Source organism: Mustela putorius, unplaced genomic scaffold (genome assembly GCF_011764305.1).
Source record: "Mustela putorius furo isolate JIRA1106 unplaced genomic scaffold, ASM1176430v1.1 tig00000224_pilon_pilon_pilon, whole genome shotgun sequence".
In the NCBI taxonomy this organism is placed as follows: Eukaryota; Metazoa; Chordata; class Mammalia; order Carnivora; family Mustelidae; genus Mustela; species Mustela putorius.
The window spans coordinates 34,211,795-34,232,275 of NW_025421321.1; positions in this window are offsets into that span (position 1 = coordinate 34,211,795).

Sequence of the window (20,481 nt, forward strand, 5' to 3'; positions counted from 1 at the left end):
TAAAAACAATTGTTAGAAATTATTACCAGCAACTATATGCCGACATATTAAGCTACTTTGAAGAAATGGATGCCTTCCTGGAAACTTATAAACTACTGAGACTGAAACAGGAAGAAATAGACAATCTGAATAGACCAATAACCAGTAACGAAATTGAAGCAATAATAAAAAAACCTCCCCCAAAACAAGAGTTTTTTATTACATTTATTACCAGACGGCTTCCCAGGGGAACTCTACCAAACATTTAAAGAAGAAATCATACCTATTCTACTGAAATTACTTAAAAAAATAGAAACAGAAGGAAAACTTCCAAACTTCTTCTATGAAGCTGGCATTACCCTGATCCCCAAACCAGGCAAAGACCCCAACAATAAGGAGAATTACAGACCAATATCCCTGATGACCATGGATGCCAAAATACTCAACAAGATCCTGGCCAATAGGATCCAACAGTACTTTAAAAGGATTATCCATCGTGACCAGGTATGATTTATTCTTGGGATGCAAGGATGGTTCAACATTCACAAATCAATTAACATGATAGAGCACATTAATAAAAGAAAAGAAGAACAATATGATCCTTTCAATTGATGCAGGAAAAACATTGACAAAATAGTGTCCTTTCTTGATTAAAACTCTTCAGAGTATAGGGATAGAGGGAACATACCTCAATATCATAAAAGTCATCTACAAAAAAGCCCACAGCAAATATCATTCTCAAATGGGGAGAAACTGAGAGCTTTTCCTTTAAGTTCAGGAAAACAATAGGGATGCCCATTCTCACCACTTTTTTTTTTTTTAACATAGTACTAGAAGTCCTAGCTTCAACAATCAGAGAAGAAATAAAAGGAATTCATATTGGCAAAGGAGTGTTTATTTTGAATATGTTCTTCATGTAATTCTGATGTGTTTTAAGCAGGGATAGCCAACATTTTCAGAAGAGCCTTTCTTTATTTTATGGTATCTTGTTACGTAGACCCTCGGTCAGTAGTTTACAGACTTTAATGCACTCTGGAATCACTCAGGAATCCTGTTGAATAAGAAGATGCAAAGGTCTCATCCCAGAGGATCTGCTTTGATCAGAATGTTGTAGGGCCCAGGAAGCTTCACTTGAAAGATGCAGCCCAGTGACCCTGATATAGACCAAAATTTGGGAAACACATCAGTGGTAGAAAATGATAAAAACAGGAGTCAGGTTTATCTGCTCCTGGGAGAGTGCTATGGAGGTTCACATTTCATTTAGGGTAACTCAGGATTAAAATGGGATGCAATAATAGGATTTATATCAAAAGGCTGTTAGAAACGATTAAGTGAAGGAATGCATGGTGCCTGAAACAGAGTAAGTGTTCTATAAGATAATCCTGAGTCATTGCTGAACCCAATACTTCACTTTTCATTAGTATTCTTTGCTTTTGGTGAAAGTTATGCATATTTATTTTTCTCTTCATTGTCAGCAGTATTCTAGGTTTATTTTTAAGATCATTTCTCCTTATACACAACTTTATTGTTTAAAATGATATAGTTACTATGTAGTTGAAGACTAGAGAATCACAACATGGATTGAAATGGGGTTGCAAGAGCATCAGCTAGATTTCCTCCTTAGCTAAGTAATTTCTTTCCGGCTACTGGTCATTTAATGCCCAGAATTCAAAGAATTACCACATAAGTTGATAGGAAATAGTTGAAATTAAGACTGTTAAATCCACAAATGCCAGAGATTTGTATCATTATTTAGTTGTATACAGTGTTAGGGTTTTGTTATTGTTTTTAAAGAACCTTTTGAGTTACATAGAGACGACAGTATATTTGCAGAATAGAGCAAGTAGATGAGAATAATTTTAGGTATTAAATTAAGCCAAGGACATCTTGAGATATTGCTTGATTCCCAATATCTAAGTGATATTCTTGTGAGAAATTGGAGAAATTAAAGGCATGGGATTGTTTAGAACCTGAAAATTTGATGGCTAATGGATCAGTGCAATGTTGAAGACTAGCAGTGTCCTATAAAAATCTCCTTTAGACCAGGCCTGCCCCCAATTTTTTTAATATAGATGATATGGTCACCATATTTGAGCATGAGACGAAACTGGAAAGATTAGCAAATATGTCAGATAGAATCTAGAATATCAATGATCTTGGAAAGCTGGATTCGGAGTTGAATGTTTAAAAAAAAACCCCACACATTTGATAGCAGTAATGGCAAAATCCAAAACCAACCACTAGATTACCAAAACCAACCACTAATCAACAAATGAACAAGTATATAGTTTGGAGGAGTGGTTTAACAGGTCTTAGTGGCTTGACTCAGATCTTTTTTTTTTTTTTTTGTGAATGTATTATTATTATTATTTTTTAAATTTATTTTTTATTTATTTTCAGCATAACAGTATTCATTATTTTTTCACCACACCCAGTGCGCCATGCAATCTGTGCCCTCTATAATACCCACCACCTGGTACCCCAACCTCCCACCCCCCCGCCACTTCAGTCCCCTCAGATTGATTTTCAGAGTCCACAGTCTCTCATGGTTCACCTCCCCTTCCAATTTCCCCCAACTCCCTTCTCCTATCTAACTCCCCATGTCCTCCATGCTATTTGTTATGCTCCACAAATAAGTGAAACCATATAATAATTGACTCTGCTTGACTTATTTCGCTCAGCACAATCTCTTCCAGTCCTGTCCATGTTGCTACAAAAGTTGGGTATTCATCCTTTCTGATGGAGGCATAATACTCCATAGTGTATATGGACCACATCTTCCTTATCCATTCGTCCGTTGAAGGGCATCTTGGTTCTTTCCACAGTTTGGCGACCATGGCCATTGCTGCTATAAACACTGGGGTACAGATGGCCCTTCTTTTCATGACATCTGTATCTTTGGGGTAAATACCCAGGAGTGCAATTGCAGGGTCATAGGAAAGTTCTATTTTTAATTTCTTGAGGAATCTCCACACTGTTCTCCAAAGAGGCTGTACCAACTTGCATTCCCACCAACAGTGTAAGAGGGTTCCCCTTTCTCCACATCCCCTCCAGCACATGTTGTTTCCTGTCTTGTTAATTTGGCCATTCTAACTGGTGTAAGGTGATATCTCAATGTGGTTTTAATTTGAATCTCCCTGAGGGCTAGTGATGATGAACATTTTTTCATGTGTCTGATAGCCATTTGTATGTCTTCATTGGAGAAGTGTCTGTTCATATCTTCTGCCCATTTTTTGATAAGACTGTCTGTTTTGTGTGTGCTGAGTTTGAGGAGTTCATTATAGATCCTGGATATCAACCTTTTGTCTGTACTGTCATTTGCAAATATCTTCTCCCATTCCGTGGGGTGTCTCTTTGTTTTGTTGACTGTTTCCTTTGTTGTGCAGAAGCTTTTGATTTTGATGAAGTCCCAAAAGTTTATTTTCACTTTTGTTTCCTTTGCCTTTGGAGACATATCTTGAAAGAAGTTGCTGTGGCTGATATCGGAGAGATTACTGCCTATGTTCTCCTCTAGGATTCTGATGGATTCCTGTCTCACGTTGAGATCTTTTATCCATTTTGAGATTATCTTTGTGTACGGTGTAAGGGAATGGTCGAGTTTCATTCTTCTACATATAGCTGTCCAGTTTTCCCAGCACCATTTATTGACGAGACTGTCTTTTTTCCACTGTATATTTTTTCCTGTTTTGTCGAAGGTTAATTGACCATAGAGTTGAGGGTCCATATCTGGGCTCTTTACTCTGTTCCACTGGTCTATGTGTTTGTTTTTATGCCAGTACCATGCTTTCTTGGTGATCACAGCTTTGTAGTAAAACTTGAAATCAGGTAACATGATGCCCCCAGTTTTATTTTTATTTTTCAGCATTTCCTTAGTGATTCGGGGTCTCTTCTGATTCCATACAAATTTTTGGATTATTTGCTCCAGCTCTTTGAAGAATACCGGTGGAATTTTGATTGGAATGGCATTAAAAGTATAGATTGCTCTAGGCAGTATAGCCATTTTAACAATGTTTATTCTTCCGATCCAAGAGCATAGAATGGTCTTCCATCTTTTTGTGTCTTCTTCAATTTCTTTCATGAGTGTTCCGTAGTTCCTCGAGTACAGATCCTTTACCTCTTTGGTTAGGTTTATTCCCAGGTATCTTATGGTTCTTGGTGCTATAGTAAATGGAATTGATTCTCTAATTTCCCTTTCTGTATTTTCATTTTTAGTGTATAAGAAAGCCATTGATTTCTGTACATTGACTTTGTATCCTGCCACGTTGCTGAATTGCTGTATGAGTTCTAGTAGTTTGGGGGTGGAGTCTTTTGGGTTTTCCATATAAAGAATTGTGTCATCTGCAAAGAGAGGGAGTTTGATTTCTTCACTGCCAATTTGGATACCTTTTATTTCTCTTTGTTGTCTGATTTCTGTTGCTAGGACTTCTAATACTATGTTGAACAAGAGTGGTGAAAGTGGGCATCCTTGTCTTGTTCCTGATCTCAGTGGGAAGGCTGTAAGCTTTTTCCCATTGAGGATGATATTTGCTGTGGGTCTTTCATAGATAGATTTGATGAAGTTCAGGAATGTTCCCTCTATCCCTATACTTTGAAGCATTTTAATCAGGAACGTATGCTGGATTTTGTCAAATGCTTTTTCTGCATCAATTGAGAGGACTATATGGTTCTTCTCTCTTCTCATATTAATTTGTTGTATCACATTGATTGATTTGCGAATGTTGAACCATCCTTGTAGCCCAGGGATGAATCCCACTTGGTCATGGTGGATAATCTTTTTAATGTGCTGTTGGATCCTATTTTCTAGGATCTTGTTGAGAATCTTAGCATTCATATTCATCAGTGATATTGGTCTGAAATTCTCCTTTTTGGTAGGGTCTTTGCCTGGTTTGGGGATCAGGGTAATGCTGGCTTCATAGAAAGAGTCTGGAAGGTTTCCTTCTGCTTCAATTTTTTGAAACAGTTTCAGGAGAATAGGTGTTATTTCCTCTTTGAAAGTTTGGTAGAATTCCCCAGGGGATCCGTTAGGTCCTGGTCTCTTGTTTTTTGGGAGGTTTTTGATAACTCCTTCAATCTCGTTACTAGATATCGGTCTATTCAGGTTGTCGATTTCTTCCTGGTTCAATTTTGGGAGACGCATGGAATGCATCCATTTCATCTAGGTTGCTAAGCTTATTTGCATATAACTGTTGATAATAACTTCTGATGATTGTTTCTACTTTCTTGGTGTTAGTTGTGATCTCTCTTTTTTCATTCATAATTTTATTAATTTGGGCTTTCTCCCTTTTCTTTTGGATTAGTGTGGCCAATGGTTTATTGATCTTATTGATTTTTTCAAAAAACCAGCTTCTAGTTTCATTGATACATTCTACTGTATCTCTGGTTTCTACCTCATTGATCTCAGCTCTAATCTTGATTATTTCCCTTCTTATGTGTGGAGTTGGTTTGATTTGTTGTTGATTCTCCAGTTCTTTAAGGTATAGAGACAGCTGCTGTGTTCTGGATTTTTCAGTTTGTTTGAGGGAGTCTTGGATGGCTATGTATTTCCCCCTTAGGACCACCTTTGCTGTATCCCATAGGTTTTGGACTGAAGTGTCTTCATTGTCATTGGTTTCCATGAATTGTTTCAGTTCTTCTTTGATCTCCTGGTTGATCCAAGCGCTCTTAATCAAGGTGGTCTTTAGCTTCCAGGTGTTTGAGTTCCTTCTGAACTTTTCCTTGTGATTGAGCTCCAGTTTCAAAGCATTGTGATCTGAGAATATGCAGGGAATGATCTCAGTCTTTTGATATCGGTTGAGTCCTGATTTGTGACCCAGTGTGGTCTATTCTGGAGAAGGTTCCATGTGCACTTGAGAAGAATGAGTATTCTGTTGTTTTAGGGTGGAATGTTCTGTATATATCTATGAGGTCCATCTGGTCCAGTGTGTCATTCAATGCTCTTGTTTCTTTATTGATTTTCTGCTTCGATGATCTATTTCTGAAAGAGGCATGTTAAGATCTCCTACGATTAGTGTATTCATATCAATATGCCTCTTTATCTTGATTAACAGTTTTCTTATGTAATTGGCTGCTCCCATATTGGGGGCATAGATATTTACAATTGTTAGATCATCTTGGTGGATAGTCCTTTTAAGAATTTATGTAGTGTCCTTCTGTATCTCTGACTACAGTCTTTAGTTTAAAATCTAATTTGTCTGATATGAGAATCACTACCCCGGTCTTCTTTTGAGGCCCATTGGCATGAAAGATGCTTCTCCATCCCTTCACTTTCAGTGTGAGTGTATCTTTAGGTTCAAAATGGGTCTCTTGTAGACAACATATGGATGGGTCCTGTCGTTTTATCCAATCTGCAACCCTGTGCCGTTTTATGGGCGCATTTAGGCCATTCACATTGAGCGTGATTATTGATAGATACGTTTTTATTGACATCGTGTTACCTTTGAAGTCTTTCTTTCTGTAGATTGTCTCTATCTCTCTGTTCAATGCTATTCTTAGGATTTTTCCTCTCTTATAGAACTCCCCTTAATATTTCCTGCAGTGTTGGCTTTGTGGTTGCATAGTCTTTTAAGCCTTGCCGGTCTTGGAAACTCTTTATCTCTCCATCCATTTTGAATGTCAGTCTTGCTGGATAAAGTATTCTTGGCTGCATGTTCTTCTCATTTAGTGCTCTGAATATATCTTGCCAGCCCTTTCTGGCTTGCCAGGTCTCTGTGGACAGGTCTGATGTTATTCTGATGGGCTTTCCTCTGTAAGTAAGGAGTCTCTTTGTCCTAGCGGCTTTCAAGAGATTATATGTACAATTATGATTCCTCAGTTTGACTATCAGGTGCCTTGGTGTTTTTTTGGAATGTATAATCTTGGGTGGAGACCGTTCGGCCTCTAGTACATGAACGCTGGTTCCATTCATGATATTGGGAAAATTTTCATGAAGAACTTGTTCCACTATATCTTCTAGACTTCTTTCTTTCTCCTCCCCTTCAGGGATTCCAATAATTCTGACGTTGGAACGTTTCATGGCATCATTTATTTCCCTGATTCTGTTTTCTTGGCTTCTAAGCTGTTTGTTCCAGGCTTCCTGCTGATCCTTTCTCTCTATCTGTTTGTCCTCCAGATCACTAATTCTGTCTTCTGTCTCAGTTACCCTAGCTTTGAGAGAATTTAGATTAGATTGGAACTCATTGAGAGCATTGTGAACCTCAGCCCTGGTAGCTTTAAGCTCCGCTCTAAAATTGTGAACATCATCTCTCGTTGCTTTCAGCTCGGCCCTAATTAATTCTGTTTGGTCATCAATGACTTTCTCCAACGTAGCTATTGCCTGGATAATTGTTAGCTTGAATTCTCTTTCCGACATATTGTCTATGTTGATAGCTGTCAGCTCTGTTGCAGAAGGTCCATCCTCTGTATTTTTCTTCTGTTGGGCATTTCTCCTCCTAGTCATTTTGGTGAGAGATGACTGAACAGATGTAGCTGGATGTATTGACTGTGGTCAGTACACCTTCTATCAGAGATACAAGGTGTATCCTGGAACAGTTCTGAGCAATCAGGATTCCTCACCCAAACGAGAGACAAAAGAAAAGAAAAAGAAAAAAAAGAGACAGAAAGAGAGAGAGAGAGACAGGAAAGAAAGGGAAGATGAAAGAGAAAGTTCAGCCCAAATGGGTCCCAAGGTAAGATTTATGAAGTAGACAAACAAAAACAGATAAACAAAAAGACTGATAAAAGTATATGACAAGAGAAAAAAAATATGCAAATAAAGGAAGAACCTCGTCAAAAAGAACCCCAAGTGTAAGATTTATATACTATCAGAAAAAACACAAAAACACAGAAACATTGGTGGAAGAAAAAGATGGGAGAGTGGTTATAAATTCTCAGTGTGGGCGAGGAAGATTGTTTTGATTCTTCCTGGATGTATCTTGATATCTTTGTTAAAGGACTCAACTTTCCTAAGATAAAGGGGGATTATAAATTGGTTTACCTATAGGGGTAGTATTGATTGGGGAAAGGGGATTACTTTGAAGTCTAACTCTATATGAATATTAGAAAATAAAAATAAAAAAGGAATAAACTAGACTAAACTAACCTAAAATTTAAAAAAAATTCAAGAAATAGAAATTCAAAAGAAAAACATAGGTGATGTATCAAAAAGTTCAGGTTAAAAGGTTATTAAGGAATTTGATGTACTGGACAGCTCGTGGTGGTAAATAGGTTAAAAAAATTATCTATATATATATATATATAAAATGAAGCAGAATAGTGGGAATGAGTAAAAAATAAAAGCTTTCCTATGAAGTAGTGGTTGTTCTCTTGTCCTTTTTTTTTCTTTTTTCTTTCTTGGTTTGTTTTCTGGGGGAGGGGCCTGCCACGTGGGTTTTCAGTCAATGATGTTCCCTGAGTTAAGTCCTCCCGCGCGCCCCTCAAGGGGGTGGGCTCTGAGGAAACCGGTTTTTTCAGGCTTTTGTTCTCTGGCGGTTTTTATGTTTGTTCACTTTTTTTTTTTCTCTCACCTTGACCGCTTTTGATGGTTTTTGTAGTTTTAGAGGAAAGCAAACTGCACACTGACCTCCCTCTCAGCGAGAAGCCTCAGTCTGGCTGCAGAGCCCAAATAAGTTCCCCCTTGGCCACTGACAGAGCAGGTTCCAAGTCGCGGTCCCTGGGGACGCAGGATCTTTTGCTTGTACCCAAAGCCACGGCAGTGGCGGCTGTCTGGGCAGCTCCAGACCGCCAGAGAGGTTCCAGGCAGCGATTGCACACTGAGATTTTCCAACTGGCCCGGGCTGGGAGTGCCTGGTCTTTCTGGGTCTAAGAGCACCCAGCTTGCGCGCACCAATTTCAGGGGAGGCTGTGGGTTGCATGCGGGTCTCAGGCTCTGAGAATGGGGCGCAGGTCCAAAAGCACCAGGCTGGGCCTTCATGCACCTCTCTGGGGGGAGAGTTTGGTGCAAGTGTCTTAGGCTCTGAAACAATGGTGCGTATCTAAGGGCGCTGGCTGGGCCTTTGTACCTCTCTCAGGGGAGGTGGGGCACGCACATCTCAAGCTCTATAGCAGGGCTCGCGCCGGTTCTGCCGTCTGGCGTGGCTCCCATCCCCTCACAGGAGCCAGACCCCACACGTTCTCGGGCGTGCTGGCACCTTAGGGACCAAGACCTGGTTTCTTTGCTGCACTCTCTCTGACTCAGCGCCAGGGGAGGCTGTCCTGGGACCTGGGACTTAAGCCCCTGTCCCTAGCCACCTCAACCCCCCCCCCCCCCCCCACCCAGCCGTGATCCTTTGCTCTTTTGGAGTGCTTTCAACCAGTCTCCCAAGTTAATGCTGGTCCCCAGACGCAGCGCACTCTCACTCATATTGGGGTATTACTTTCCAACCGGTCGCCTCTGGTGGCTCCCTTCCCCTTTTGTTTATCTTCTGATATTAGTCTGCCGTTCCCACTCCACTTTACCTGCCCACTGGTGTCTTCTGCCCCTGTAGAGATCCACAGGTGTATAATTCTGATCTCAGGCTGATTTCATGGGTGATCAGAGTTCTTTGGTAGTAATCAGCTCACTTTGGGGTACAGGTTGAAAAGGTGCCTCCTCCTACTTCCCTGCCATCTTGTCCCCCCCCCCTCAGATCTTAAAGTTTACTCATTTATTCAATCAAATACGTAACAACCATTTTCTATGCAAAAGACACTTTTCTAGATGTGTGGTCTCCAAAAAGGCAGCCACAAGCCACATGTGGCTGTTGAGCATTTGAAATGTGGCTAGTTTGAATTGAGATGTTCTGCAGTATAGAATACATGCAGCTTTTCAAAGTCTTGATAAAAAGAATAAATGTAAACTCATTAATAATATTTATATTAATTACATGTGAAAATGATAATTTGAATGTATTTGGCATAATAAAATTATTGTTGAAATCAGTATAATCTGTTTCTTTGCCTTTTTAATGTGACTATTAGGAAATTTAAAATTGTGTATGTAGCTTATATTTCTTTTGGACAGTACTGCTCTAGACATCAGGCATATGTGATTGAATAAAACAGACAAGGTCTCTGCATATTGTTCATTCAACAAATAATTCTGGAGCACCTATTAGGTACCAGATACTGGTCTTTTAGAACTTACTGAAGAGGTGGAAGATAATCATAAAAAATAACCAAGTGATCAAAGGATGTGCATACAGTGTGAAGTACTATGATGAAAATACAACACACTGGTGTGTAATAAGGTTGGGGGGAGGGCAGTACTGTGAGATTGGGGAAGGTCTCACTCTAGATTTGTTATTTTAGCTGAGACCTGAGTTACCAAGAAGGAGCTAGACATAGGAAAACTGTTGCAGCTGAGCAGTCTTAAGGAACACCGAGTGCAAAGTCCCTAAGCTGGAAATAATCCTGGCATAGTTGAGAGGCAGCATTAATTCCATTGTGGTAGGGACTGAGTTGGTAAGGGGAGGCAAGAGCTAACTCGTGTGGGGGCCTTGTAGGCTGTGGTGAAGAGTTTGGCTTTTTATTTAAGGGGAAGGTGAAATCACTAGAGGTGAGTTCCATGATCAAATGTAAGCTTTTCTAGGGTTATTGTGTTCAGAAGGACAGTAAGAATGAGTGCAAGGGCACTCCTAATTTGGGCAGGAGGTGATGGTGACCTGGAGTAAGATGACAGTAGTACAGGATGAAGTTGGAAAGAAGTCTCTGATTTGGGAGCTCTGTGGGAGGTAGGTCTGTTGAGCCTCATTGATAGATTGCTGCTGTATTTAGGGAATTAAGGAATCAGATGCAAATTTAGCATTTATTAGAGTGTGGTGTCATTTCCAGAAACAAAATCTGCTGAACCCTGATGGTCAATGTGATCTAAGGCTGCTTTAGTAGGATTTGACATTCAGAGAGGTGTTACTGCTCCACTTTGTTTAGTAACTGCCAAACTGTGGGCAACAGTTGAGTAAGAAATTCTCATAGGTTGTTCACTGCCAACACTGAAATTCTTGATTTCCTTGATGCAAACTTCCAGGGTTTAAGTTTTCATTTATTCTAAGATCTTTCTTCCATTAGCGTATTCTGGAGTAATGTGTTCTGTGGAATGTATGATGATGGTTATAAGTGCAGACTCCAAACTTAGGTATATCTTGGTTACAGTCTTATCACCAGACACAGTTACTATATAGCCTGTCTGGGCTGTGTTTGTCTCATCTGTAAAATTGACTTAAACATTTTAGTACCTACCTCAGAGAACTGTTGTGAATATTAAATATAGCATGTAAAGATTTAGCCCAAAGTCTGGCATAAAATAGGCACCTAACATGTGCTGTCATTAAATATTTATTGAATATCTACTGGGCTCTAGGCTTTGTGCAGAGTTCTTAGTGTTGTTAAACTGTAAGTGATCATTAGAATTCTAGTATAACTCTCATTTGACAGCTGAGGAGATAGGTCCAAATGGTCATCTGATTGATCTAGACCTAGAAACATTTGGATTCAGTCTTTTGTTTGACCATTCATTTCCAGGCCAATCTTTCCAATTATCTTTTCTTATCTTCTTCTTTCCATTCAATTCAACAAGTATTTTTTTTATCATCTACTGTATTCTTGGAACCAGTTGGATGTAGAGCAGTGGTTCTCAGTTGGAGAGGGATCTTGCCCCAAGGAACATTTGGCAATGTCTGGTGACACTTCACGTTGTCCCATCCAGTTGTCACAATTGGCATCTAATGGATAAAGGCCAATGATGTTGCTAAACCTCTTTTTTTTTTTAATTAAAAAATTTTCTTTTGATGGCTGCATAGTATTCCATTGTGTATATATCATGCTTAGCGAAATAAGTCAAGCAGAGAAAGACAACTATCATATGATCTCCCTGATATGAGGAAGTGGTGATACAACATGGAGGCTTAAGTGGGTAGAAGAAGAATAAATGAAACAAGATGGGATTGGGAGGGAGACAAACCATAAGTGACTCTTAATCTCACAAAACAAACTGAGGGTTGCCGGGGGCAGAGGGTTTGGGAGAAGGGGGTGGGATTATGGACATTGGGGAGGGTATGTGATTTGGTGAGTGCTGTGAAGTGTGTAAACCTGGTGATTCACAGACCTGTACCCCTGGGGATAAAAATATATGTTTATCAAAAATAAAAAATTTAAATTAGTAGGAATTTAAAAAAAATTTTTTTACTTAAATTTAATTTAGTTAACATATACTCAGTTTCAGAGGTAGAATTTGGTGATTAACCAGTTGCATATAACACCCAGTGTTCATTATATCAAGTGCCCTCCTTAATGCCCATCACCCAGTTACCCCATCCCCTCACCCACCTCTCCTCATTTTATAATGCACAGGATAATCCCTCTAACAGAATTATTTGGCTCAAAGAGACTGAGAAGATATAGAAGATATAGAGATAAATGAAACATACTTGTGTGTGTGGCTGTGTGTGTGTGTTTAACTGTAGGGGATTCTTGTCCCAAGGTCGGGGTGGGGTGCATGGGGATTACTCTGTGACTAAATCCCTTCAGAATAGCAGTGCCCACCATGAACTCTTTGTGAATTTGGGGGCTCTAATTATCTTTCTCCTAATTATCTTTCTCCATAAAACATAAAACACTTAAAGAGAATTCACATGGGCAGTCTATTAAATAAAATAAGGGGAGCCACGGAGCCCAACGAAGACACATTATACATCTCTTTTCCTGAGGGCTCAAACTGTTCCAAGAAACTTCTGGCTTCTCAGTCTCTCAGCGAAGACCCTGCTTTCCATTTCTGGCAGTGTCCAAGGTGAGCAAAGCCAAATCAAATAAGGACAATATTGGCAATATATACATTCATTCATGTTAAAAGTGAAGACTTCACCCTATTATTTTTATTATTCTTATTTTTTAAAGATTTTATTCATTTGATAGATCACAAGTAGGGACAGAGGCAGGCAGAGAAAGAGGGGAAGCAGGCTCCCTGCCGAGCAGGGCTTGATCCCAGGACCCTGAGACCATGACCTGAGCAGAAGGCAGAGGCTTAACTCACTGAGCCACCCAGGCACCCCAAGACTTCACCCTATTATTATAACAATTAAGGCTTATGGGAAATTTGGGAAAATATGTAAAAGGTATACATAACTCTTATTAACATTTTTCTTTTTCTTTTTTCCCCCCTATGTTTGGCTTTTTTACATACATAGTGATGATCATACCAAATGAACAAATTTGTAGATTGCTTTTAAGCTGGTGTTCCTTCATTGTATACATATTCCTGCTAAGGATATCTTTGCACATAAAACTTTTCTTATGTCAATTTCAAAGTAATTCTCAGAAGTGAAATGACTAATTTAAAAGTATAAGCAGTTTAAATGATTTGTTATATATTGAGAATTGCTTTCCCAAGAGATTATTCTAATTATAGTCTCACTGACTGGAGTTGTCCTCAAAAGTTAATCTTTTTTTTTTTTTTTAAGATTTTATTTATTTATTTGACACAGAGAGAGATCACAAGTAGGCAGAGAGGCAGGCAGAGAGAGAAGGTGAAGCAGGCTCCCCACTGAGCAGAGAGCCTGATGTGGGGCTCGATCCCAGGACCCTGAGATCATGACCCGAGCTGAATGAAGGTGGAGGCCTAACCCACTGAGCCACCCAGGTGCCCCTCAAAAGTTAATCTTAAAAATCAAGAGTTTGGAGTTCTGGGTGTGATTTATAAACAATGAATTCTGGAACACTGAAAAGAAATTAAAAAAAAAAAAGGCTACCTTGGCAAGGGGGATCATGAGTTTGGGTAATGTGATTCTAAGCTAGCCAGTGGCAAGGAGCAAGTCATACATTTTTGGAATATATATATATATATATATATATATAGAGAGAGAGAGAGAGAGAGAGAGAGAGAGAGAGAATGTAATAAGGGCTTAATAGATTCTGTTGATTTAACTTTTGTTATTGGGCAATATTGAGTTCAGCGTTCGCAGTTCACATTTGTTACAGAAGATTTAAGTGTCTCAGTTTTATCATATTGAAAATACACTCTTGAATTCATAGTGTGAAATCCTTACTTTATTTTAAACTGTTTCTGTGACCACAGAATTTCATAAATATATATGGTGGTATTGTTGTTTGACTATGACATAACCGTGGTTTTGTGTGGCTGTTTTACTTTGGTCTGGAGAAATATGGATGAAAGTTTTATCTTTATTTCTTTTCCTTTCTTTCTTTTTTTTTTCTTTTAAAAACTGCCAAGCAAACAACTTCCTTAGGGAATGGAATACAGAATTTGCCTTTTCCTGCTACAACTGGAAATACACAAATGTTATGGCAAAGAAGAAGTGTACAGCTCCAATTTTATTGTAGAATCTATCAGCAGTATCAGAGAAGGCACTTCCTCAAAGTCAGTACAAGAATAAGTTTCCAGGCCAAGAAAGGTCTCAGGTACACAGCCTAACCCTACACCTAAAGGAGCTGGAGAAAGAACAAGAAAAGAAACCCTAATCCCAGCAGAAGAGAAATCATAAAGATCAGAGCAGAAATCAATGAAATAGAAACCAAAAAAACGATAGAGCAAATCAACGAAACTAGGAGCTGGTTCTTTGAAAGAATTAATAAAATTGATAAACCCCTGGCCAGACTTATCAAAAATAAAAGAGAAAGGACCCAAATAAATTCATGAATGAAAGAGGAGAGATCACAACTAACACCAAAGAAATACAAACTATTATAAGAACATACTATGAGCAACTCTACGCCAATAAATTTGACAATCTGGAAGAAATGGATGCATTCCTAGAAACATATAAACTACCACAACTGAACCAGGAAGATATAGAAAGCCTGAACAGACCCATGGCCAGTAAGGAGATTGAAACAGTCATTAAAAATATCCAAACAAACAAAAGCCCAGGGCCAGTCGGCTTCCCGGGGGAATTCTACCAAACATTTAAAGAAGAACTAATTCCTATTCTCCAGAAACTGTTCCAAAAAATATAAATGGAAGGAAAACTTCCAAACTCATTTTATGAGGCCAGCATCTCCTTGATCCCAAAACCAGACAAGGATCCCATCCAAAAAGAGAGCTATAGACCAATATCCTTGATGAACACAGATGCGAAAATTCTCACCAAAATACTAGCCAATAGGATTCAACAGTACATTAAAAGGATTGTTCACCACGTCCAAGTGGGATTTATTCCAGGGCTGCAAGGTTGGTTCAACATCCGCAAATCAGGCAGTGTGATACAACACATCAATAAAAGAAAGAACAAGAACCATATGATACTCTCAATAGATGCTGAAAAAGCATTTGACAAAGTACAGCATCCCTTCCTGATCAAAACTCTTCAAAGTGTAGGGATAGAGGGCACATACCTCAATATCATCAAAGCCATCTATGAAAAACCCACTGCAAATATCATTCTCAATGGAGAAAAACTGAAAGCTTTTCCGCTAAGGTCAGGAACATGGCAGGGATGTCCATTATCATCACTGCTATTCAACAGAGTACTAGAAGTCCTAGCCTCAGCAATCAGACAACAAAAGGAAATTAAAGGCATCCAAATCAGCAAAGAAGAAGTCAAATTATCACTCTTCGCAGATGATATGATACTATATGTGGAAAACCCAAAAGACTCCACTCCAAAACTGCTAGAACTTGTACAGGAATTCAGTAAAGTGTCAGGATATAAAATCAATGCACAGAAATCAGTTGCATTTCTCTACACCAACAACAAGACAGAAGAAAGAGAAATTAAGGAGGTCCCATTTACAATTGCACCCCAAACCATAAGATACCTAGGAGTATCTGTGTTCATCAAAGAGGCACAGAATCTATACTCAGAAAGCTATAAAGTACTCATGAAAGAAATTGAGGAAGACACAAAGAAATGGAAAAATGTTCCATGCTCCTGGATTGGAAGAATAAATATTGTGAAAATGTCTATGCTACCTAAAGCAATCTACACATTTAATGCAATTCCTATCAAAGTACCATCCATCTTTTTCAAAGAAATGGAACAAATAATTCTAAAATTTATATGGAACCAGAAAAGACCTCACATAGCCAAAGGGATATTGAAAAAGAAAGCCAAAGTTGGTGGCATCACAATTCCGGACTTCAAGCTCTATTACAAAGCTGTCATCATCAAGACAGCATGGTACTGGCACAAAAACAGACACATAGATCAATGGAACAGAATAGAGAGCCCAGAAATAGACCCTCAACTCTATGGCCAACTAATCTTTGACAAAGCAGGAAAGAATGTCCAATGGAAAAAAGACAGCCTCTTCAATAAATGGTGTTGGGAAAATTGGACAGCCACATGCAGAAAAATGAAACTGGACCATTTCCTTACATCACACACGAAAATAGACTCAAAATGGATGAAGGACCTCAATGTGCGAAAGAAATCCATCAAAATCCTTGAGGAGAACACAGGCAGCAACCTCTTCGACCTCAGCCGCAGCAACATCTTCCTAGGAACATCGCCAAAGGCAAGGGAAGCAAGGGCAAAAATGAACTATTGGGATTTCATCAAGATCAAAAGCTTTTGCACAGCAAAGGAAACAGTTAACAAAATCAAAAGACAACTGACAGAATGGGAGAGGATATTTGCAAACAACATATCAGATAAAGGACTAGTGTCCAAAATCTATAAAGAACTTAGCAAACTCAATACCCAAAGAACAAATAATCCAATCAAGAAATGGGCAGAGGACATGAACAGACATTTCTGCAAAGAAGACATCCAGATGGCCAACAGACACATGAAAAAGTGCTCCATATCACTTGGCATCAGGGAAATACAAATAAAACCACAATGAGATATCACCTCACACCAGTCAGAATGGCTAAAATCAACAAGTCAGGAAATGACAGATGCTGGCGAGGGTGTGGAGAAAGGGGAACCCTCCTGCACTGTTGGTGGGAATGCAAGCTGGTGCAACCACTCTGGAAAACAGCATGGAGGTTCCTCAAAATGTTGAAAATAGAACTGCCCTATGACCCAGCAATTGTACTACTGGGTATTTACCCTAAAGATACAAACGTAGTGATCCAAAGGGACACATGCACCCGAATGTTTATAGCAGCAATGTCCACAATAGCCAAACTATGGAACGAACCTAGATGTCCATCAACAGATGAATGGATCAAGAAGATGTGGTCTATATACACAATGGAATACTATGCAGCCATCAAAAGAAATGAAATCTTGCCATTTGTGACAACATGGATGGAACTAGAGCGTATCATGCTTAGTGAAAAAAGTCAGTCAGAGAAAGACAACTATCATATGATCTCCCTGATATGAGGAAGTGGTGATGCAACATGGGGGCTTAAGTGGGTAGGAGAAGAATCAATGAAACAAGATGGGATTGTTAGGGAGACAAACCATAAGTGACTCTTAATCTCACAAAACAAACTGAGGGTTGCATGGGGGAGGGGGGTTGGGAGAAGGGGGATGGGGTTATGGACATTGGGGAAGGTATGTGCTTTGGTGAGTGCTGTGAAGTGTGTAAACCTGGCAATTCACAGACCTGTACCCCTGGGGATAAAAATATATGTTTATAAAAAATAAAAAATTAAAAAAAAAAGTTTCCAGGGCACCTTGGTGGCTCAGTAGGTTAAAGCCTCTGCCTTCAGCTCAGGTCATGATCCCACGGTTCTGGGATCCGAGCACCCCTCCCTCCATACCCTCCCCACAACCGCCAGCCCCACATAGGGCTCCCTGCTTATCAGGGAGCCTGCTTCTGTCCTTCCCCCCCCTCCTCCTGCTTGTTCACACTCTCTCTCACTCTCTTAAATAAATAAAATCTTACAAACAAAACAAAGACCATTTCCTTACATCACACACGAAAATAGACTCAAAATGGATGAAGGACCTCAATGTGCGAAAGGAATCCATCAAAATCCTTGAGGAGAACACAGGCAGCAGGGAAATACAAATAAAACCACAATGAATGAATGAATAAGAATCACCTGAGTGCCACGGCACTTAGACTTCTGAGGGAAGAGGGGAATCAGCTGTACTTTTCAGAAGCTCACAGGTGATTCTGTTTGATTTAACCAAATTTGAGAACAGTGGATATACAATGTGATGGCAACTGTTAAACCTGTCAACTTCTCTGTCTCCTATCTTCCACAATACAAGTTTATTTGCTAAATTATCTCTTGCCTTATATTGAACAGTTATGCAAAAAAAAAAAAAAAATCCCTGCATAGCATTTGCAGTAGGGAGTTCACTGAGGATACTTTCTAAATTACCTCTAATAACCAGGAGATTATTTCTTCTGAGAACAGTGCCTGTCGCATGAAGCTCAGGGACTATTGTCGAAGGTAGGAGAGAGTGGGCAGTAGTTCCTATGGCTTGCATGTGTGCACTCTACCTTTCCGTTTCTTTACTATTGTTAGAATAAAAAGTATTTTTTAGGTCCCCCCAATCCATGTTTTCCTGGATTAATCATTTGTTTTTAGGCATGATTTTGATTCTGTGAGTGAGGATCCTGGCAAGAAATAAATGGCACACTCAAATGAGGAATTTACTAAATAAATCACAGAGGTTAAGTAGAATTAAAGTGAAACCAACCAGAGAGAGTTCAGCATTCTGGGGAAGTAACTGTTGGGGTGTGGTTATCATCCAGAGTTCCCAGGTAAAATAAGAGCAGTATGGAAGGACTGCTTGGCAGCTCCCTGGAGAGGGCTGATGGGAGCTGAAGCCTAGTAGAGGAATGTCACCAACCCAGGGTCACCTGCAAGAAGGAGTGGCAGGAACAAATACTTCAGTTTCGCTCTCTGCTTTGTCCCCGTCTGCCATGGGCCAAAACCATGGGCCCCTGGTGTAGCCCATATATGTTAGCCTCTTGGTACACCGAAGTGGTGGGGAAGAGTGGAAAGGGCATCTGGAGTCACAGGGGAAGATATCCAGCACAATGATCTATGATACTGAAGTAATGTGAAAGCAGTTTTTGCTTTCTAGTCTTTTACCTTCAACTCCATTAGCTAAGTGTATGAACCCGGTTTTTGGCAGCTTCTTTGAGTCTTAGATCATAACAAAGACCAAGGGGAAGAGAGCAAGCAGCATTTTTTTTTCTGTGACTTGCCTGTCAAAGAATTATGGTTTTAGGTACATAATATTTGTAAAAGGCAGGAGTTACAAACCATTTTGTGTAAGAAAAACCACATATAGAGCTTTCACTTGTCAGTGGATGTGTTCTGCTGAAAGCTCCAATTGGATGTGGTTGACTTTTTTGGCTTTTTATGCCCAGAGACACATCCTCTGGGCACATACCATGTAAGCAGCTGGCACTAAGAATGTAGAACACCATTTTCCTTCTCCCTGGGAGGACACAGATCCTAGAACTTCCAGCTCATGCTTTTTGTACATAACTCTTACATGTTTTGTTAGTGGATCGTGTATTCATGCCCAGAGTCTACCTCCAATGTTCAGCAATATTAGAAGTTTTGAGTGGGAGAAAGCCAGGGGGAACCAGGAGGGTTTTTAACTACATAATAAAGAATAAAGCTAAAATAGAGTAGTCATTTCATGCAGGAACTAGATTTACCCAGGGTAGCAGGAGCTATCTGGAGATAACTTTAGTCCTTTAAAGATCACAGTGTGATGTAATAAGTCTTTCAAGAAAGTGGAGGGGCATCTGAAACTATCGGTAGTCTGGTCTTGACCCAGTCTATGTCTCAGGTGACCAGCTTAATTCCTGGGCTGCACATAGGAGCTTGGAAGGTGGATAAAAAAACTTCAAGAAGATTCTAATAGAGTGATACTTGAACTCTACCTTACAGGCATGTGGGGAATAGTCAGTTGGCATGGAGGCAAGAGTGTCAAAATAAATAGCAGAATGGAGGCCATTTTTATGTATTTTATTTCCAGTGCATCTTACACTTTAGATGACTAACGCCCTCTGTGAACTTCTGCAAGTGCAACCAAAACTGTTTAATGAATAAGTGACTTTTAGTGCTTTATTTTCATCTAGAGCTTCATTTGAAAGAGATCATCATTAGCTTTATGGTTTTAATTGTATTGAAATTCCTTATTGTAACCTATTGCTTTATTGCATTAGTCCATTAACCTGGGTGCCATGGAGCATAGTTTTAGAGCCTGTATTTATATCTGGACTAATTGCATGGATGCTTTCAGTATAGGATGAGGTATTTTTCAGATCACCACAGGAAGAATAATCTGAACCCCTTTCCAAACTTCAGGGTTTGGGGTAATAAGAACCAACACAAAGCAAAACAAAACAAAAAACCCCTGCACATTATTGTGCATTTTTCTCGCTTTGAAGTGTCTACTACTCTATCAACAAGGAATTGCAAAATAGTAGTTCTCACAGTCCGTGTTGCTTCCACATGTTTTTCATTTGGAGGTACTATGCGAAGCATTGGTCTGTGGATTCCCCAATCAAAACCAGGTGGTTAATGGTCACAAACTGTGGGACTGTGAGGAGATATGCGCTTTACTCAGTAAAGCAAGTGAAGATAGAGCATCTAGGCTACTGATTGGAGCCTTAGAAGCTCAGACAAAGCAAGAATGACCAAGGCCCAGCTTCCTGTGGGGACCT